Below are 22,721 nucleotides of genomic sequence, written 5' to 3'. Positions count from 1 at the left end.
TGTCCTTCAACCTGCTGCTGTTGCCTCCAGCGAGGAGGACTTTTTTTCCTTTGATGCACTGCCCAGTGCCACGGCTGATGCACTCATGTCAGTGGAAACAGAAGTAATGTCTTATTTAAGCTGCCCCTGTGATGGAAAGTCTGCACCAGTTTCCAAGAATTAAAAAAATTGCACTCCGCTATAACGCCCCAACACCATCCAGTGCACCAGTAGAAAGACTTTTCAGTCTCGGGAGTCTTGTGCTCACCCCAAAACGCAACCGCCGTCTTGGTGATGGACGCTTTCAGCGCCTTCTCCTGATGTGCTTCAACAGATATTTCGGTCAACTGGCTAGTCAAATAGGCTAGCCCCCCCCACACCCCCTCCCCCAACATACAACAATAAGTAGGCCACATAGGTCTAGGCCATAAGTGTCTTCATAGTTCTATTTATTTTACCAGCCTGGTTTGGCTGCAGCTACCTCTGTTGTGGAGTAACAGGTTTCCTGTTTATACTTTATTTTTTTACTTTCAATTTTCCTTGTGGGTGGGTCCAATATAGACAAGCTTACATTTCTGTGAAGTTGGATTGAAATGACTGAGCTGTATCTTCACATGAGGTCTTATAGGCCCAAGCACTTTGACTTTATTTTTGGTATTCTTGAAAAATATGGCCAGCCCCACACAGCCATTAGCTACATGTCTAGTTATAAGTGATTTAAATGTTACCAGCCTTTATTTGATAGCCTATGTTTTAGCCAATGTTTGGCAAATAGCAGGATTCCTCTGTTTTGCCTGTGTTTTATTTTTTTTTTAAATCAATTATAGGCTTTGTTTAGCCTACATGTAAATTTTTGTGAAGTTGGACTGAAATTACAGAGTCGTATTTCCAGGATGCCTAATTCTCCAAGAGCACTTTTTGATTCTTTATAAAGCATAAGCTATGTCATCCAATGCCTGCCAGCTTTGTGCTGTGAACTTGAATTAAAAGAGAATAAAAGAATAAAAAACTAAAAGAATAAGAGATTGTGCATCTTATCATCATTAGACTATAGGTTGCATAATAGTGGGCTCTAGCTCTATTGTGATTCATATGCATAGGCCTAGGCTTTAAATATGAACAGTAAATCTATCAGAATCTACCAGATTTTGATTCTTTGCCTGCTTTTGTAATTCTGACAGTGATTGTTACTTTTTGTATTGTACCATGAGCCTTCACTGTGTCTATTATATTAAGTTGTTAGTAGCCTTAGGGGCCTACACAGTCATTATGCTGTACCATATTGTCCTCGACTGGATATATAATGAGCTGCAGTAAACTCAATTTTAGCATTTTAGAATGCCAAGTCATACTTCCGTGGATATTTTGGTAAAAGTAATGCAAAAGTAGTGTAACGCATTACAATTCAGAGACAGTAATATTGTAATATAACTAATTACTCTCAGATAACAGTAACTAGTAATCCATAATGTATTACATTTTTTAAGTAACTTGCCCAACACTGGTAGTATGTATATAAATATATAAGTAAATGCATTATATATTAAGCATATACACCAATAATATCAAGGCTACGTATATACCAAGCAGTGTTGTAGTCAAGACCACCTAAACCGAGACCAAGTCATCACCAAGACCAGAGTGTATCGAGAACGAGACAAGAACAAGACTTTGAGGGTTTGAGGCCAAGACAATACCAAGACCAAGGCAGGGCGAGACTGAGTCAAGGCCAAGACCAAGACTAGATATGTGTTAGACAGCCACAGCTTCTTCTATTGTCTCTCGCATTCACTTTCTTGGGAGTGCGGGTAAAGGGAGGCGGGAAGAGGGGGGTTTACAGTATCAAATTTCAAGTTAGATATGAGTCAAGATATTGGTTGCATTTGCAAGTTTTAACACATATATCAGACAATGCACAGGCAGTTTGGCAAAATCCCTGCAGTTGTGGTCTTGATCAGTCTTGAAATAAAATCCTGAGTCTTCTTATTCCGAGACCGAGACAAGACTGAGACCTTCAAAAATTGGTCTTAAGACCGGTCTCGAGACCAAGACCAATCTCGAGTACTACAACACTGATACCAAGGGTACAAAAAGGTACATAAATAAGATAATGGTGTACACAATGGAAAATACCGGTATGTATATGTATAGGTATATGTACCCCCATAGGTAAGACCTTCAAAGGCCTCAGGCTAAACAGAGATTCCTCGATTTATAGTTAGATGTTAGCATGCTGACGTTAGCATTTTGCTCAGCTGTTCCTGTGTACAGCCCTCACAGAGCTGCCAGCGTGGTTGTAGACTCTTAATCTTGGTTTTACCTTGCTTTACTTTAAGGCCACAATTTCCACATGGACACTAGAAATATCAAAATACCGTATAATGGGCATACTGCCATGAAATTTACTGAGCATCATTTGGTGAATAACATTTTGGATGTGCTTTCCTCTAGTACCACCTTCAGGCCAAAATGACACACAATATAATCATAGAACCACATTGGAAGATTGCCATGAATCTTGTTGGGCATATTCACACTGTAAGGTTGACAAACACTTTTGACTTTTATGACCCACTGGTATTTCCTCTAGAGACACCCTCAGGAAAAACATAATATTTTTAGCCCCACTGCAGGTAAGGCTCTAAGAATAGAACAATCATTGTTCACGGCATCCGTTCATAACCCCACATCCCATTGTGGGATGTAATATAATGGCAGCCTGTAGGGGCCACTAGAGAGGCTTTCGATATTATTGAATATTTACACTGGAATGGAAATCCTCAGGGGAGGCATTACCATCACATACTGATTCTTAATTCTTCTGCTTTGATTCAACTTTGCTTCATTGGGATGTGATGATTTATTTTAAGATGGCTTTCACTCAGCCTGTCTCTGTTTTATGTGATATTTGAGAACCTCGTGGTTGGCCGAGCCATTCAGTACATGCCAAACCCATGTGTGGAACGTCACAACCTCAAAGGCCTGCTGGAGCCACATGTGTTTCTCGTGCATCCAGTGCCAAACGGAATTGCCATCAAACCATTTCTAAAGTGCAGGAGAACCTGGACCTGTTTAGAGAGCATAACACACTGTATTTCAATCAGATTGAAGGGGCGACAGTCAACAACATGGATCTCATGATACGCTTTCCCTGAGTCAAGAAAGTGAAATTAGTATTACCGGCCTTCATGTTACTCCAAGAAACCATTATGGGATATCTGACCAAAAATTGACCTTGCAGCCATGCAAGCTTGAGTGCACACACATACAAATCTGAAGGATTGAAATATAATATGCCACATGGAGCTAAGGAAAAGAAAAGTTACCGTATCGTCATATGACTTGCTGTGATCATATTTAGTAAAAACAGCTTCAAAGCCTCTTGAAAACCTGCTGGTACACTCTGTTATTCAAGTCAAGTAAAGATAGTTTTATTCACATAGAAATCCCAAATTTGCCCCAGAAGGCTTTACAAGCTATACAACATACAAAACTATCCTTGATTTGAAAGAGAAAACACCAACAAAAAAACAAACATTTAAAGCTATAGTGTGCAACTATTCATTGCCAAATGAGTTGCTAAAAAGCTAATTGAGCCTACCGGCTCCACGACACTCTCCCTGCATTCCTCTGTGTGGCTATGTTTACAAAATGGAAAGGAGGTCGAGTGATGGTTATTGCGTCACTGCTGAGAACAGCAGCATTCAGCTTTGGAGACAAAGAGGACATAAAAATAAAGAAGACTCCATCATATTTCTCAATCCTCCGTGTCATCCTTGATTTGACGGGTTAAACGCTACTAGAAAATGTGTGGAGGAGGGGTGGGGGTGGTGCGATCACCTGAGGATCACGCCATGTGGATGCGCCAACAGTGTTGTTGTCATTACTTAGAATTCTGCATGGGGGCGACAGAAACTACACACTATAGCTTTAAAAGAAAAAAGGGAGAAACTCAATGCTGCTAAAATCAATGTTTTTATATTAAGGTGGCTATATGTAACTTTCAGTTTGTGTTGATTCTAGCGGCCGCTTTTTGTTTGTGTTTTTACCAGACCTGCTGTCATAAAGCTCTTTTCTTTTTGGTGGTGTATTAGCCACTGTATATTACTGAGTTAGCGTTACCGGGAGGTCATATAGTCACGATGAATATTAAGAATGAATAAAATGCATTCATTTACAATAAGAGAATATGTAACAGAAGCATCGTTACATTTCAAGTGTTGCATACGGTACCTTAGTATACTTTGGGTGGATCGTGATAAATAAAATTAAAATACAATTAGGCCTATGTAAAGAAATCTCCTGCTACCCTTTACCTGGCTGGATACTAACACAGGCTTTTCCGGTGTTACACTAAAATCTGTGACCCGTCAGAATGTGTTAGTGTAGCGTCGTCTACCTGGCGCAAATCATTTTGTAACTTCGCGGGAAAAATCAGACACGGGCAGCTAAGCTAGACTATCTGTCCAATCTTCGAGTTTTCTGTTGCACGACTAAAACAACCTTTAAACGTCCACATGTTCCACCAAAACAAGTTCTTTCCAGAGGCTATTTTGCAGAGGCACCGTGGCTCCTATTGTCGCCCGCAAAAATATATACCAGCTTGTTTTCTCACTATCTAGCTAGATTATGGTGGTACTTATTGAAAAAAATGCAAGTATGAGTTACATTTTTATAGTTCTGTGTTCACCGTTTCAAGTGCAACCGCTGTAGCTTCCTGGCTCGCCATATTCACAAGTTTGAAAATATGTTGGTGGACCCGTAGCTTCCAGTACGTGGTAAAGATGGCAACTGTTGAGGGTGAAGTGTCAAGCGTTCCACACTCAACATTTTGACAGTTATGAGTGCACTATCGGGGTACTTGTAGTGCACCGCATTTTGCTATACTTCACACTATGCACTCAAAATAGCAAGTGTACAGAAGTGTGGGAATTGAGACCCAGCCCATTTCTTCTGTTTTTTTTTCTACAGTTATTTGAAGCACTCCTTGTTTCTGATTTTTCTTTAAATACACACAAACCATCCATCATAGTTCACACATGGCTGAGAATCGCCATCGTGTTTGCAGCTAGCATCAGATCTCATCTCACAAATCAAATCTCACCTATGTGGAGATCAATTTTCAATAGATGATAAAGGTACCAATGTACGAAGACATACTGCAGATTTCTTTTTTCATAGGTGAAGGATATATTTTTTATGAGAATAAAGTCAGAGGTGTTAGAGTTCATGAAGCTGACCTTGTCATCTCTACTTCCCTGGGTTTTGAGAGGCCATCTGTTTTTTTAGAAGTGATAAGATATTATAAAGGGAGTACAGGATATTGGCACCCAGGAAATTATTAGAAAGTTGAGAAAAGGCCTCCTCTGACCACGGGAAGCGGAGATGACAATGGAGCAGTTATTCGTAAGCGGTGAGAAGTATGGTGCAGGTTGTGAAGTGTCCTTGGCTCTCAGTAACTCCCTAAGTCTGCAGAAGATGAAGAAAATACACAGGGTCCGGCTGGAACCGAGAAGATCTGGACTGTATCCAAACTGATGACAGCACCACCAGAAGATGGGATAGAAATGGATAAAAAGACAGGTTTCTAACTCTTTTTAACTCTTTCATGGTTAACACATGATTGAGATACCAAGACAGGGAATACATTTGCAACCACAATGCTGCATAACTTAGAACATAATCACTTTGAAGAAGGAAGGGGGCCTTTGTTATCAACCTACAGGTCCAACTCATCAACTCTGGGTTTTCCATATGGCTGCTGGTGAGTTTCATGTTCACTAAAGGCTCATCAACTATTCTGACCACTGCTGCTGGCTGGGGATCATTTGTTTGTCATTAGGCTGTTTCCCTTAGCAACATGCCTCGGAACTCACCACTGTGGCGACTATTCAAAGGAGTAAAAGTGAACAAAGAGCAGGTCAGACAAACAAAGTCACAAGGTCACCTTTTCCACCTCAGCGACTTACATCTAGATAGAAAACTGCGGGCCCTAAACCTCCAAATAATGTATCTTCTCTGTCTATATGGTTTGATAGCAAGAGAGGGTGATCTGTTCACCTCCAGCGTTTTGCATTTTACAAGCCTAAGTGCTGGAGTCCCAGAGATAGGAGCAGCTCCAACTGTGGTGAAATAGGATGTTTATTGGTTTGTTTTTTAATGGCCAGGATATGTGGACTGTTAACTCTGCCATTAGAGCAGACTGAGAATTGATTGTCCGTTGCACTGAGGCTGACCCCATAAGTCACTGCAGGACAAAACACTTAAAATGTGCTCGTGCTTGTGTATCAGAGAGAGGACTATTAATAGACAGATGAGGAGAAAATGAAAACAGTTTGAAATATACACCTGCAGCAGAGAAAGAGGACCTGCAGTAGTAGTAGTACACATGGTTGATTTGGTATACAGTGAAAAGGAAGGTATAGCAGAGACATGCAGGTTAACACAATGTAACTGAACAGAATGCATTTAGTTCCTTTAAGAGGAGAAAGCTGAGTCAAGCCACAATATTGAGATCAATGCTAATAAATCTTGCCTTCAAAATAAGAGCACGAAATGAATCACCTTGAGGAGAAATAACGAGGCAGACGTTGTATACAGAGTTGGAATCCGTGAAGTAAGATGAGCTGAGATAGTGTGTAGCATTGTTTCTATTCATTTTGTATTGTTAGAAGGGTAAACGTAATAAGATTTCCCTTCAGCTTACACATTTTCTGTGACTATTTGACATTGATGATTCATTATTTTGTGGTGTAAGCATTTTTTCAGTTTTTGTTCATTTATTTTAGTGAACTGAAAGACCGCAATACATATCGATCTATCAGTCAATAGGATGATAAGCTGAGACGGGATGAAATAAATAAAGTAAGTAGAATTAGAATACATAAATAAAAGAAGAGCAACTAGCCTGTATGGTGTATGAGTCAGCATTATTATTTATGCTATGCAAAATCCACTGGAAAACAGACCTATACTGTCTTTAGAAACAAGCCAATTTAAGCATAGCCTATGTAAGGGCACAGTTGATCCCTAAAGGAAGTCTACACTACTTCCTAATACACGTTTATTTTGAAAACTCCAGTCGGCAACACGTTGTGTTGTTTTAGTTGACTTGATAGAAGAAGAAGTTTACAGCAGGCGGACCTAGCTGTGTGATGACATTCAGCTGTGCGTGTGTGTGTCCGCGGGATATTACAAGAGCTTGTGTTTAGCGGTGGCCACCAGAGAGAAGTTGTTTCTCGCAGGACAGCGTCGGTGAGTTAATTGCCTGGATTTTTTGGTGCGTAGAAATTCTGGTTTCTAACGTTTTCTAACTTGAGGAACGACTCTTACAATTGTTCAGCTTAAGGTTTTTTTTTTGTACAACAGCAGAAAAAGAGGAGAGACGTTTGAAGTCTGTCAACGCATTGACCTGCAACACAACATGTTGCTAATGCATCACCTCTTTGCTGTTCTTTGTCAGGTGGTGCTTTCAGGGACGTTTTGTCTGGTATGAAATAGCCTACTTAACAATGTTATGAAATAGGGCTAGGTGTTTCTCGCGTGAAGCTTGAAACATTCAGACACTGTTCATCCAGGTGAGCCCATCCTCCCAACAGGTGGAGACTATTCATATTAGCGAACCCATCCACAATGACCCAGAGAAGTAGGCTACAAGGTGGAGTTAAGAATCTGTGTTTAGACAACTTGTGAAACTAAAGACCTAGGCCCAAGGCCCTAGACGTTTTTATTATTATCTCTGAACGCAGGCCACGGCGCCAGATATATATTATGTTACACTGTACATGACATAAATACTACAGCAGGGTGGAGAGGACATATGGTCTGCGTCGGTGTGTGCGCTTGTAGTTAGAGAGGGAACGCAGCGCCAAACTGCGTTGAAAAAAACTGAAATTTAATGTTGCCATGCTCGTCTGCGAAGATACCTAGCAAAACAATTATGACGTAAGGTCTTGCTTAGTTCACTACAATATTTTCTTTATTTCGGCATTCATCCAACACACCATGCAGCGTTTATGGACGTGACATTTAGACTTAATTATATTATAATTGACACGCAAGTTATCCAGTGTTTTGTCTACGAAAGATCTCAGGGATGGGCTGTCATCAGCAGCTAACTAAATGCTAAAATTGAGAATATTCTAAAGTTGTTTAGTTTCACTTGGAGGATTATCTGACCGAGGAATTTTCCGCAAGAGTTTGGCGACTCCTTAAAGGTCTAAAATCTCATGCTCGTAATGTACCGAAAATGATGATAAGCAAAGCAACTTAAAACTGTAGTTTTTTTCAATTGTGTTTGGCGCACCCTGCCACAATGTAGCCTACGGGTTTAATGGTTGTCTTCCTTTATCTTTAAAGAAAACCGCATAATGCCATGTTTTGCAGCAATGTATGGCAAACACATCATTGCACTACAAGTTTGTACAGTAGGTCAGTGTATCACAGCTTATGTTGAATAGATGCACATTTTTGTCAAATTAGCCTATATCACACATTTTAGACAAACACCCACATGCACACACAGTGCACTGTCCAAGTGTTTTCCTTTCCTTCATATTTGTCAGGTAGTCTGGTCCTTATATCTGCCAAAATAAAAATAAAAAACCTGCGTGTAATAAGGAATGCTACTTTTTTGTTTTTGCTCCACACTTGGAAGTGCATAGGGAAGCTAATTAGTAGCCATTCCCCTCCACCAAACCTTCAAGATGTGAGGTCAGTGAACCCCGAGGGATTGTTTCAACACTTGATCATTCTAATTGCTAGAGAGTGGATTGACTTTAGATGGATAATGTTGCTCTGTTCCCTCAGATTTGTGGCTCAAAACTGTGACTTAACTGAATCAGTTCCTTATGACAGTGTTTGGTACATTGTCTTTGTTTTGCCGTGGTGGATCCGGTATAATATGATCTGCTGAGGATGTTTCTAAACTTCCATGTTTTGTGCCTGAAAATTCCCTTGAAAATGAGATGATGCATCTCAAGGGGTTAATCCTCTAATTCATTTTTTTTAATAAATTGCAATAGGTGTTCTCCTGAAGGCCTGGGTATGAACACACAGCGTTTCCCACTGTTCATGTTCCTCTTGTATACTGTTGTCTTACTCAAGTTATAGGCCTATCCACATCCAATCAGAACTTGGCACAGGGATTGTCAGAAATTGACACTTGATGGAAAGTGTTAGGGCAGAAGCATGGTGCACACAAGTACGTGGACTGGGACTCTTCGGGCTACGCAAGTTCGAGTTCCTGCGTTGTCACCTGAAAATCGTAATGCAACTAGGGCTGGGCAATATATCAATATTATATTGACCTCGATATATGAGACTAGATATCGTCTTAGATTTTGGATACTGTAATATCATGATAAGACACACGTGTCTTTTCCTGGTTTTAAAGGCTACATTACAGTAAAGTGATGTCATTTTCCAAACTTACCATACAGCTGTTTTATTATTTGCCTTTACCCACTTAATCATTATATCCCAAATACTGATGATTATTTACCACAAATCTCAATGTGAAAATATTTTGTGAAAGCACTAATAGTCAACCCTACAATATCGTCGCAATATCGACATTGATGTAATTTGGTCAAAAATATCGTGATATTTGATTTTCTCCATATCGCCCAGCTCAAAATGCAACGCAAGTGCAATCTGCAGTCTGAGTATTGCCACCATAGACCGTATTTAAAGATGGGCAATGCGTCTCCACTTCCTTCCACTGTACAAAAGTGATTCCAAAAAATCCCGGATACTGCCATCTTGGAATTTTGTAACCAGGGTCTGTGCAGTAGTAGCCTGGTCCTACCAGACTCTGGTCCATTAGCCTGGTCCCACCAGACTCTGGTCCATTAGCCTGGTCCCACCAGACTCTGGTCCATTAGCCTGGTCCCACCAGACTCTGGTCCATTAGCCTGGTCCTACCAGACTCTGGTCCATTAGCCTGGTCCTACCAGACTCTGGTCCATTTCATTTGTACAGAGAGTCTGGCCACTCTCCATTGACAAGTGTTAACTTCCATGAAGGCGGGTACTCTGTTGAAGTTTAAAACTATTGGATCTGCCATAACCAATCGCTAACGTTTGGTCGTGACGTCGGCTTAGCATCGCTAGCGTTAGCCTTAGCCAACTCCTTCACCACTAACGGAGTGAGCTGGAAAATCAAACTGTTCCCGAACCCCGTGGGGAGGAGGGCCACATCATGGCCACCAACACAACTCAGCAAAGATTGTTCTTGCTCGGCCTTTAAAGCAACACTATGTAACTTTTCCCTGTTCGGTCCCCCTACAGGTTGTCTCATTGGAACTACAGCTCGCGCGGCAATGAGACAACCTGTAGGGGAACTGAAGAGGGAAAAGTTACATAGTGTTGCTTTAACTTCTGGATATTTGGCAGCGTTGCCACAACAGACTGAATGGCTTCGCTCGCATCTTTCTCCGCCGCCATTACGGAACTACAACTCAAACTAGCGCACGACCTCAACGTTATCGTTCTCAGCCACTCCCTCTGTTTGCTGATTGGACCGGTAAAGATTTGGCCGGAGAAAACCCAAGAATATACCGCAAACCCAGACGTAGTACTGAAAGAAAATGCAGAACTACGTAGGAGGGTAGAGCCAGACTAGCACAGTAGGGCTGTTGGAACGCATTCCGGAAGTCGCAGATAGTAAAAATAAAATCAATACTAATCAAATGCTAAATTACTCAAATGTGTGCTTTTTACAAATGTGTTGGCTAACTTTAGCGAATCTTGCTCTACTCGCCTTCGCCTATATGCGAAAACGAAATGCTTTTGTTATGTGACGTCTGAACAATAAGTTGGCGGAAGTTAGCAACACAAGGCATTGTGAGGCCTTAGGGCATGGAGCTACGGTAAAGACCGAATAGTAGAGAGGGAGTGACAGGCTGCGGCTAGGAATCAAAAGAAGGATGGGAAATACTGTTTTAGCGTAAAATTGACATCCACCGAGTCAAAATGCCTATGTTATAATTAGTTAGCTCGTTCTTGTTTTCTAACTGCGTCACAAGTTCTAGCAGCTCAGCTGGGAGCTTCAGGGAGACATGTAATGTTAGCTGCCCTTCAGTGTCAGAGTCTGTTTGACATCATATATTAACTTCTAATAGCTGTGTTCTCGTTAACGTGACAAAATGCCAGAAACGCTTGCTAATAAACCGCTAGAAAAGTAGCGACAGCACGGAATGCTGTCAGCATGGTGGCTAACACTAATGTGACATTTCGGCTGTGCGTTCTAACATGCTGTCAGTGTGCTTACCGAGCACCGTTAGCCTTTACAACAGATCTGCTCCACTAATGTTACACCTGTTAGGTAACGTTTTAATCACAGGGTTCTGTTTTGTGTTTTGGGGTTGTAAATAAATGCAAACCAAGTGGAGTGCCAGATATGCAATGCGCTGGGCAATATATCAACATAAATTGATATTGTAATATGAGACTAGATATTGTCTTAGATTTTGGATATCGTAATATGACAAGTGTTGTCTTTTCCTGGTTTTGCAGGCTACATTACAGTAAAGTGATGTTTTTTTCTGAACTTACCAGACTGTTCTAGCTGTTCTATTATTTGCCTTTACCCACTTAGTCATTATATCCACATTACTGAAGATTATTTATCACAAATCTCAATGTGTACATATTTTGTGAAAGCACCAAATCTCCCGTTACTAAGGGAGGCAAGTCATATCTAAGGTCCGTTCTATTCCCTGGAGCAGTGAACAACATTTGCCTTGCATAAGAACCTTATGGGATGGGAATGATTGTTCCAGGTATTAGTCAAACCCTCAGGCGTAACCAGGGAAACAGAGTTATTGTTTTGAACAACTTTAGATTTCGATTGTAAAACGTATTAAAATATGAATGAATTAATGGTTAAAAAACAAAAAAATTATTTGGCAAGTGACCATGGTATAAGCGGGTTAATGCCCGACGAGGTGTCCATTGTCAGGTATTAATGGACGACAGTGAGACGTGAACTGCGTACAATGGTGGTGGTACTAAATAAGAAATGTGCGTCCGCTGTTCAGGACTGGAACATCCACTGTGCTGGACCTGAGATGCTAGTATAGCAGTCATAGACCAGTGTTGCTCTTCATTTGTTTTGGGAAGTTAACACTTAAGCAACCCTTACTACAGTATAATACTATGGCTAGCTAGCGCTGCCTGCAATACAACAACAATGCTGTTGTTGGCCTGTTAGCATTACCTTATTTACACACAAATACGCTACTACACTTGCTAGCTACAGCTGAAGAAATCTGCTTGCTACAGCCTGACGATAGCAAGTGGAGTAGGCTTCTTCTTTTTTTTTTTTTTTTTTTTTTACAGCGGATATTTGGAAATGTCATAGCAGAAAAGTGACCGGTGTAATTGATAACATTGACAACGACTGTGTTCCATTTGGGCATGCTAGTACCCAGCAGGGTCCTGGTATTGTGCATGCTGGCTCATAAAAATAGCATAGTGGACACTGGTACTTGAACCTGTGCTTCTCTTGCTTAGACAAGTCACATACCCCGTTTACACATACATGGTTATTTTGAAAAACTGAGAGATTCCCCTTTGTTTGTGCCCTTCGTTTACACAAAAACAGAGAATTCTCCTCTGAAAACGAGTCTTTCTAAAAACTCCGGCCAAAGTGGAGATTTTGGAAAACTTTATTTGCATGTAAACTGAGACAAACGGAGGTTTAAGCAGCCGAGGAAGAGAAGAGAGAGGAAGTGATTGGTTGCTGTTGTTGCTATTTTGGGGATTCTGATTGGCTAACGTGGGCTTGAGCTTCTCGTTACACTGCCACCTACAGGTCTGGCGTGCTCTTGACGGCATTGATGGCATATATACACAGGTACGTGTAAACGAACACTTTTCTGAAAACTGACAGCTGTGTACGATGCTACTTTTGAAAACGGAGAGGTTGAAATGTCCGTTTACGAAACTAGCCGGCCACGTGTAAACGTAGCAAAAAATGTGTGCTGTAAAAAAGACCTATAGCATAGTAAGGAGGAAACGACAAACATGTCTCTGGGTAACTTTTGTGATAAAACCATTGTGCTGAGTGGGACATTTTGCAGTTGAAAATAAACTTTGTCATTGATCTCCAGTGAACAAACTATGAAAGGCGTCACTTTTTACCTTAAACGCATCTTTGGCATTTCTTTCCTGCAATTTATTGTTACGTATCACCCAACAGATAAGCTGATACGAATAAACAGTACATCCCCAATATTTTATTAAACACATTTCTCACAGTGCGACATGCAATGAATCTGTAAGATTGCTGTCATCAGACAGTGTGTAGGGGCCTTTACAGTACATCAGTTGATGCTTCTTTATAGGCTGGTTCAGTCAAATCATGAAAAATCTGTACTTACCTGGCAAAACCTGGACAATTAAAACTCAAATGCATCTACAAGGCTAGATAGAACTAGGTGTAAGTGGTGTACTTTTTTCTTGGAGTGTTCCCAGGGTCTCCACTTGCTGTGTTTCAGAGGGAGAAGCTGCCAGCAGAGATTAGTTACATAAGCCCGTTGGGTGTTACATCATTGTTTTGGGGGCCCCGGTCTGGAGAGCTGGGGCTCGGGCTTCAAATGGGTCCGATGGGTCCGCTGCCTCCCACAGACCCCCTCAGAGGGGGAGTGAGGGTGGAGGCTGGGAAGCTATTGGAAGCAGATGCTCACTTAGTCTCTCCTGCTAGGAGACATGGGCCAGTGCTGGTGATGAAACCAGCCTCCAGCTGTAACATAGTTTTTGCATGCGTGTCGTGCATGGGGTTTTTGTCTATCAGGGTTTGCTGAGGAGCTGACGTATGTTAGAAGTATGGTTTGGGTGGGCTTGGTTGCCGTGACATTAAAGGGAAAACATGCAAAACAGGAATGATTTATAGGTCTATAATTCTCCAAACTACCCCGCCTCTTGTGTTCACTGCCAGTAAATCAATCTCAAGAAAACTTTGTGGGTAAGAGTTGATTTGTAGTTAAACAAAGTATTTGTTTGAAAATTCAAAAAAGGAAAATCTCCTAAATGTCCGATTTTGTTTGCACTGTGGTGCCTCCAGATCTCTGGAGCAACAGAGAAGCCATGACGATTTAAAGCCTGTTAGCCTGGAACAGCATGCTGTTAGTGGCTGGGTCACCCTGTGGATCTGCACCCATATTGTTTTCCTGATCACTAGTTTGACTTTTTCAAAACAAATCTTCAATCAAAGTTGTAGTCTTGCATATTGTGACCCTGCAAGAACCCCAAGCCATTACTCACTGGTATCTCTTTATCTAGCCCTTGTTGGAGATCTTGCCTTACAGAACTACTTTGTCATTCAGAGGGACATTATCAGACTTGCTCTGCTGACTGGCTTTTACTTCATGTTCCACGAACTCGGTCTGAACTTGGAAAAACTGCTTTTCGTTTTAGTGCACCTGACTCGTGGAACAAAATACAGCACTTCCTTAAAATCAACTCACTTGTGCCTTTTGGACATTTTAGAAATCTGATTTTAGACCTCCAAACTTCTACTTGTAATTGCTTTACATAGTTGTATTGCTTTTGCATCCCGGTTGTCCTGACCTGTTTATCACATTGTTTTTCCTTTTCGCAAAAGTTTTAGTGTCTTTCTATGTTCTTGTAATGGTGTTGCTTCCTTCTGTTGTTTTCTTTGTCTTTGTAACTCAATGTTGTTGTAAATGAGGGCTGCCTGCCCCTCAATTATCTCTCGAGTATAAATACAGGTTGAATGAATTAATACATGAATAGTCTGTGACTAATAGTGACATTATGATGGATTGTCTTTAGATGTGAGGTGGTGTCAGCCTTTAGTTTTTTTCAGTCTTCCAGTGTATGATAGGCATAATGTGTGTCCCAACATAAGTCTGGACTTACATCTGATGCATCTTTGTTATAAGACTTTCATTTTATCTCTCAACCTTGTTGGATTCACTTCTTTTAACAGTCTAATAAAGACGTTTGATATGTTTTAAGCTTTTAACAGCATCTATTGGCAGATGGAAGGAACTGCACCAAGATTCAGATTTACTTGTTGAGTAAGTAGAAGTGTACAGGGTACTTTAATATTACGGATAAAATCTTCTGTCGTAGTATACAGAATTTTGCGATATCGATAAATATTAGTGCTCAAACTAATTATCATTACAGAACAGTGGGAGACCTTTTACTGTATGCGACCTGGGGCCCTGTAATAATCTATTCATGGCTACTTTAGGTAACAAATCTCAGCTTTTATTCAGAGTAACAAATAGCAGCTCTTTATTGATATTAGAATATTTCAAGTTTATTTGGCATTTATTCATTACACCAAATAAACAATGCAACTATAAATGTACAGATTGTTATTGACAACAAGCTAGGGCTTTAAATGTGAGTTAACACATTTTACTGATTTTTAGGCGCAAAATGAACCTAGGGGTTAATTACACACGTGTACCGAGTCGACCGTTCTCTGAGATATGTTTTCATGCTAATCGAATGTGACCAGTTTTAGCGCAAACCGCTAATTAGCTTATAACACTAGTTGTCGGGGCACTGGTAAAGTAAAAATATCGCTAGTTCTATACCACTAACAAGGCTCAAATTAGCACCACACTTCCACGGTAGCATAATGAGGGTCCCTACATGTAAACCGAAGCATTGACCACGAACGCCGTGCTTGAGCTATGTTACTGGTTGCACCCCTAGGTATGCATTCTTGTCACTACTTGATTGCATCAGGGCTGCAGGGCCACTGGGTTCACAGACCTGTGTATGGTGGGTATAGGCTGATATACAGACCCTTTCCAAAAAATTTGAATATCATGGAAAAGTTTATTTATTTCTATAATTCCATTCAAAACGTTAAACTTCCATAGATTATAGATTCAGGGCCCACAACTTAAACGATTTCAAGTATTTAGTTGTTTATTTGTACATAATTTGGGCTTCCAGCTCATAAAACCCACGAAAACAGGATTTCAAAAAATTAGAATACTGTGAAGAAATCAGCCCAAATTTTACAGGGCATGAATGTTTTAAACTGAGTGTCACACACTACTCATCTACTAAACTCAAAGCACCTGCACAGGTTTTCCCAGGTGTCATTAAATTGCTTCACTTTGGTTCAATTGTCTCAGTTAGGATCAATATGGGGAAGACTGCAGACTTGACAACTGGCCAGAAGACCATCATTGATACCCTCCATAGGATGGGTAAGCCACAAAAGTTCATAGCTAAGGAGGCTGGCTGTTCACAGAGTGCTGTGTCCAAGCATATCAATGGAAAGTCTAGTGGAAGGGGAAGGAGAAGATGCACCAGCAGAAGAGCTGACCGTGGGCTTCAGCGGATTATCAAACAGAGAAGATTCATGAATCTGGCGGAGATCCAGAAAGAGTGGAATGAGGCGGGAGTCACAGCTTCAAAAACCACCACATTCAGACGCATCCGGGAGATGGGCTACAACTGTCGGGTTCCTCGGGTCAAACCGCTTCTGAGCCTGAGCCAACGTAGGAAGCGTCTCAACTGGGCCAAGGAGAAGGACAGGACTGTTGGCCAGTGGTCCAAGGTCCTCTTTTCCGATGAAAGTAAAGTGTGCCTTTCATTCGGGAATCAAGGGCCAAGGGTTTGGAGGAAGACGGGTGAGGAACAGAACCCAAGCTGCTTGAGGTCCAGTGTGAAATATCCACAGTCAGTCATGATTTGGGTGCAATGTCCAGTGCAGGTGTTGGTAAACTCTGCTTTCTTAAATCCAAGGTCACCGCATCAGTCTACCAGAATGTTTTAGAGGACTTCATGATTCCTTCTGCTGAGGATCTGTATGGAGATGCACATTTCATCTTCCAGCAGGACCTGGCCCCTGCCCATACCGCCAGAAGCACCAAAACCTGGTTTGATGCCCATGCCATCACAGTGCTTGACTGGCCAGCCAACTCGCCGGACCTAAACCCCATTGAGAATCTATGGGGTATTATCAAGAGGAAAATGAGGGGCACCAGACCCAAAAACAAAGAAGAGCTGACAGCAAGCATCAAGGAAATCTGGGCTTCCATAACTCCCAGGCAATGCCACAGGCTGATTGCCTTAATCACTGCTTCGATGCGCCGTGGCATTGAGGCAAAGGGATTCCCTACCAAGTATTGAAGATTGACGTATCGTTTTGAAAGTACCATATTTTGATTGCTTTGATGTGATCCTAATTTCTTTTTTTTTCTGCAAAAACTGAGAAGTAAATGGTGATTTCTTCACAGTATTCTAATTTTTTGAAATCCTGTTTTCGTGGGTTTTATGAGCTGGAAGCCCAAATTATGTACAGATAAACAACTAAATACTTGAAATCGTTTAAGTTGTGGGCCCTGAATCTATAATCTATGGAAGTTTAACGTTTTGAATGGAATTATGGAAATAAATAAACTTTTCCATGATATTCTAATTTTTTGGAAAGGGTCTGTAGGTCACAGAGACAATGCTGCACTGTTGTCCAGTAATTGACAGGCATTTGATATGTGAACAGATTTTGTAAAAGTATGGTTCACTCATTCATATTCATAGTTTTTTGATGTGAGAATAATGAGTAGTAGTTGTTGACTTAAATGTACAATATGTCATTTCCTTCTGTTAGGGATCTCCATAGGGCGCTCTCAATCAAAACACGGACTTTTTGATAACGTCGTAAAGTTGCGTGGGATCATGGGAGTTGTCTTCATTGTTAAGCAACCACCATTGCCGATGAAAATGTATCTGTTGACGGACGAGTTAATGTATTCTAGTTTGATTCACATTACGTTTAGTAACGTTAAATAATGTTGGTCATTCTAATAAAATAGTGGCAGTGTTTCCCACATAATTACTTGGATTCTATTTGTGGTGGTAGCTGACTGTTTATTTATTTTCCCTGGGGAAAGCTTGATTACTCTTATGTCTAGGGTTATAATGGAGCTTGGTTTTGCTCGTGCATTTAAAAAAACTAGAAAAGCTGGAGTTAGGGATTTGAGGCCTACCTTGGTCGTTAACTTTGGGTGCCGATTCCTCCTCCGCTCTGTGGCCAGCTCGCTCCTTTTCTCTCGTCAGTCGGTGCTAACAGCGTTGACCCTCAGTTGACAGTTCATTTGTAGACAAGTCTGACGCGGACGTAACATTAACACAACTTGTCTCTCAGTTAGCCTCTCTGAGCCTCCTTCAGTCTGCTTCAGAGACACCTTTCAGCACGGTGGCGCAGGTAGGCCACACCCACCCCAGCCCAGCGGCCAATAGAAACTAACAGGTGTATCGTGACGTGAAAATGTACATATCACAGTCTTCTCTCTAGGGCTGGACGATATGACCTAAAATCAAAAGCATGATTAGGGAAGATGGACAAAAGGAGCACTTCTTTTTGGTGGTGGTTGAAAAAGTCTAACAAGGTGCTCTTTGGTGCAGGGGTGATATCCAATAGCATCAGAACAGTGTGATAACCAAGGCACTCCTGATGAAGAAAAAGTTAAAAAGCCTTTATTATTGTGGCTAATGGATAGCAAATCCAATCTGAGTTTTCTGTTGCACGACTAAAACAACCTTTGAACGTACACATGTTCCACCAAACAAGTTCCTTCCTGAGGCTATTTTGCAGCGGCTCCGTGGCTCCGTGCGGAGCTTAGCGCCGCCCATGATGATTGTGATTAGTTTAAAGTAGGGATGCACCGATTGGGAAATTCTGGGCCGATACCGATGTTTAACATAACAACTTGGCCGATGGCTGATGCCGATGTTTTTTCTTTTTGTTATTTATTCCTTCTTTTGTGCCACGGAAACATACAAGTCTTTCGGCTCTTGATCACACTATCCTAGAATGAGCACAAATTCAATCAGACCAATTTATGAAACAAAAACAACCTTTAATGTCACTTTCTGGTTGACATTAGTTATAACCTTATTTATGACAAGTTCTTCTCTGAAAAATAACATTCAAAAACCTTTGACTGCTAACTAATCAATGAAAAGATTGTTTCAGTACATTGCCCAACAAAATTATTTGAGTGGTTTTAGCCTGATAAACAAACTTACTCAATGAGATTATTTTCATGGCCCAATAAAAAATATTTTTCTGAAAAATAAAAAAAAAATGCATCAAGTGTAAATGCAAAAACAAGTGAAATAAATAAATTATGTTATTAATTTGTTTCTCTTTGGCGCTGTCTGGAGGCAGCTGTTTGGCTTCTTCAAACGCCGTGTCAATTGAAGTCTGAGTCTTACCGGGGGTTTGCGCTTTCTTGGCGGCTTCATTTTTCCGTTTTTGGTCAGCTTGCAGGTAATCGCCGTACACCGCCTCGTGCCTGCTTCTCAAATGTCCAATGAGATTTGTTGTGTTAAATGACTTTCCAACAGCCCCCCCTCTTGAAATTTCAATGGAACACGTATTGCAAACTGCAAAACGCTGATCTTTCTCTGAAACTGTAAAATATTGCCACACGACCGCCATCTTCTTTGTTTAATCTAAGTTACTGAGGAGAGTGCACGGGTGCCCTCTTCCGTCTCAGTCTCTCCCCCCGCCCAAATAAAAAGAGGGAAAAAAAGTTTCTCCTGAGCACAGCGTTCATGACACATATAATCATCGGCGAATGTCATTTTTATTCCCCGATGGCTGATGGCAGTTAACGAGGCAAATATCGCCCGTTACCGATGTTCAGCCGATGCATCGGTGCATCCCTAGTTTAAAGAAATGCCAATAAACCAGAGCACGTTTTTCTCCCATCCAGGAATGCTGTGTGGACTAGTCAGACCCTCCTCCACAGTGCTGTGGTGGAAGGTCTGGCAAAGTGAAACTATCTTCAGGGTGACTAACCAGAAGTGAGATACAAACAGGAAATATATAGGACAAAGAGAGGAAGTGACATCATACTCAAACCCATAGTAAAATAGAAAATGAATGACAACACAACATATAGTTGCAATGTGTGAGACAAAATAAAGTCCCATAGTGCTAAATAATAAAATAATTTAAAAAAATCTATCAAACTAACAGCTGAATATCTGTATACATGAACAATATCCATTAACAGAAACAAAACGCATCACAAGAAAGGAGAGTAATCAATGTCCCCATTTAGTCCTGGATACACCATGGCTTTCAATTGGAAAATCCAAAACATTTCACACAGTAGTTGGGTATTAATATAATTAAATAACCGGCGTGATAGTTTTGTTGATTTAAGAAAATACACCTGAACTGGACTGGTCTGAATTTGGATTTATCTGCACTGTATTATCATTTCTCCCAGGTATTGCACTATGTAAGGGGAAAAGGAAACTCATCACAGCTTTAATATTAAGTTGGAATCCCAGACACTCTGTGGTGACCAAGCCAATCATTTGTTTTTCAGGACCAGGTGGCGTTCAGGGGCCCGGACACTGGAGCGAGAACGTTGAACTCTTCTGTGTCAATGGTCATCTTGTAAGTACATCAGCTGAGTCCATTTGTTCCTCTCCTAAAAACACATTGTTCTCTTAAAGTTTCTGAATGTTTCATGGGACTGAAAGACTCCATCATCTGCAGCCAAGAGGACATACTGTACATTACTGAGCAGCATGGCCCATTGATCACATTAGGGAGGGGCCTGTGAACCTTTTCCTGTCCTGGGGTCAGCCAGACATGAGCTGACCTTTTTTACAAGGCCTCTTTCTGTTTTGCTGGTTCACTTCCACCAGTCAGTGGTAACCATTTGTCAGTGACATCATGTGTTGCTATGATGAGGTGAATCAACAACAGACCTTGGTTGTATTGACAATGCCAAACGTTTAACTGCTCGCTATGGTAACAGCTTCTTGTTTATTTAGTGTGTCTTTTGTGTTTATAGATATTACAGTTTTTGATTTAACATGAGTTGTTATTTTTTTTAGTTTTTTTGTTTTGGACTTCTTAGTGTGATTTTAATGGTATTACTTTTGCAAATGTTAACTTAAAGTTATGGCTCCATTCTACTTTTAGTATTTTTAGTAGGGGTCGTATATTTTTATGATAAAGCGGGAGAACCTCAGATCATATTTTTAAGTAGTTTTATCCACATAGATCCACATTCAGTGTTTTGTAACTTAGCCAAAAATGCCCTATCAGAAATCAGTACTTACTCAAAAAGACACCGAACATTTTAATGTACTTTTGTATTTTACAGTTTTTAGTCCTCCAATATACAGTAGATATAATATTATTTGTTTAGAACAGTTTTTAGAAACTCGCCAGGTTTATTCATTCCTTGAACTCGCCAGGTTGTACATTTACTAACAAAACCAGCTGCTCAAAACTGTTGTAGCTGTCCTAAGGAGCATCAATACTGCTGCCAAATGCATAACTCCATTTTAATGCTCTTTGGGTCAAATTATGGAAGCAAGATGCTCAAAATACCATTTTGTGTTGTCTTTAAAGGAACATTTTGACATGTTTTTGGATACACTCAAATCCTTTAAATCAATCCTTTAAAGTACCAATACAACAATGCTGCTGGCCAGCGTGCAGGCGTCAGACGGTGAGCTGGGTGGCCTCCGTTCCTCCGGCGGTTTCCAGCAGGATTTTGGGAGCTGTGGTGCCTTTCACCGAGACTTGTCTGCATCCTGGAGTGCCGTTGCCATTCAACCGGGTGGCTCCTTTTTCTGTGTGCCGATCTGGCCGCCACATTCTGCTGTATGATGAATCATGCACAAGTTTAAGGAGCTGATGGGATTACATATCACTGGAATTGTACCTCGTACGATTTCATGTGACAAATAAAAGTTGATTGAGTGGCCTCTCAGCATTGTAGCTGTATATCAGCACTTCATAAAATAGTGACAGTGCAAGATAGAATGTCAATAACAGACACCTGTATGGAAATGCATCTAAAAATATCAAAATGATAATACAAATCAAGCATAATTTAAATACGCAATGATGGTGAAGATCAAACCATAAAAAAGTAGCAAAAAGAGGAAACATGCAGTGTTGCGGTAATGGAAAAGAAGACATTAAGTGTAGGCCATCTTGTAAAAATGAGTTTTAAGGAGGCAGCCGATCTCATACTGAGAGGAATCTCATTAGCCTGTTAAAATGTATAGTGCGTTATCGTGTCCTGCTGTGTTTAGCATTCTGGATGAGGTTGTTTCAGATTTCTAGTGGGTATATTGAGCATCTGTGCAACTATATGAACAATGTGTGCTTGTATCTCCTCTCCCAGAACAGAAGTAGTGATGTTGGCAGTTCGCACTGATAATCCAGTCCTCTAATATTAATAATCCAGTCCTCTAATATTAATAATCCAACACCCTCACCGGCACTGATGGACAGACTTTCTGCTGTGTGAGTTTGTTGTATGTCTTTCTAGACCAGGGGTCACCAACCTTTTAGAAACTGAGAGCTACTTCATGGGTACTGAGTCATACGAAGGGCTACCAGTTTGATACTCTTCTGAAATAACAAATTTGCTCAGTTTGCCTTTAGTTATATATGATTATTAATGATACTCATCTATGTAAAGACACTGATTACGTTAATGATTTCTCACAATAATTATCAAAAATGACTTAACAAGGTGGGAAACAGATAATGTCAATATTCAATTTTCATTTTTAGAACAGGCCTGAGGGCTACTCATGTGGTCCTTGGGGACTACCTGGTGCCCGCGGGCACCGTGTTGGTGACCCCTGTTCTAGATGCTAGAAAGATTAGACCCCAGCAGCTGTTGTGTTGACACAATAGGCAGTGTGTACGCACGCACGCACGCACGCACGCACGCACGAGTGGCCTAA

The 22,721-nt window shown here is 40.9% G+C and overlaps 1 protein-coding gene across 1 annotated transcript in view; it reads left to right on the top strand.

Moving 5' to 3' along the window:
* Positions 1-7,115: 7,115 nt before the first annotated feature.
* Positions 7,116-22,721, top strand: part of svila (supervillin a) — a 160,174-nt gene continuing 144,568 nt past the window's right edge. Inside the window, exons 1-2 of the mRNA XM_031298250.2 lie at positions 7,116-7,233; positions 20,327-20,397. The gene's annotated coding sequence lies outside the window, so the exon portion shown is untranslated. The remainder of the gene's footprint in view (positions 7,234-20,326; positions 20,398-22,721) is intronic.

This window comes from Sander lucioperca, chromosome 23 (assembly GCF_008315115.2).
Source record: "Sander lucioperca isolate FBNREF2018 chromosome 23, SLUC_FBN_1.2, whole genome shotgun sequence".
Lineage (NCBI taxonomy): Eukaryota > Metazoa > Chordata > Actinopteri > Perciformes > Percidae > Sander > Sander lucioperca.
Note: the sequence above shows the minus strand (reverse complement) of the source record. Positions and strands in the feature narration are given on the sequence as shown.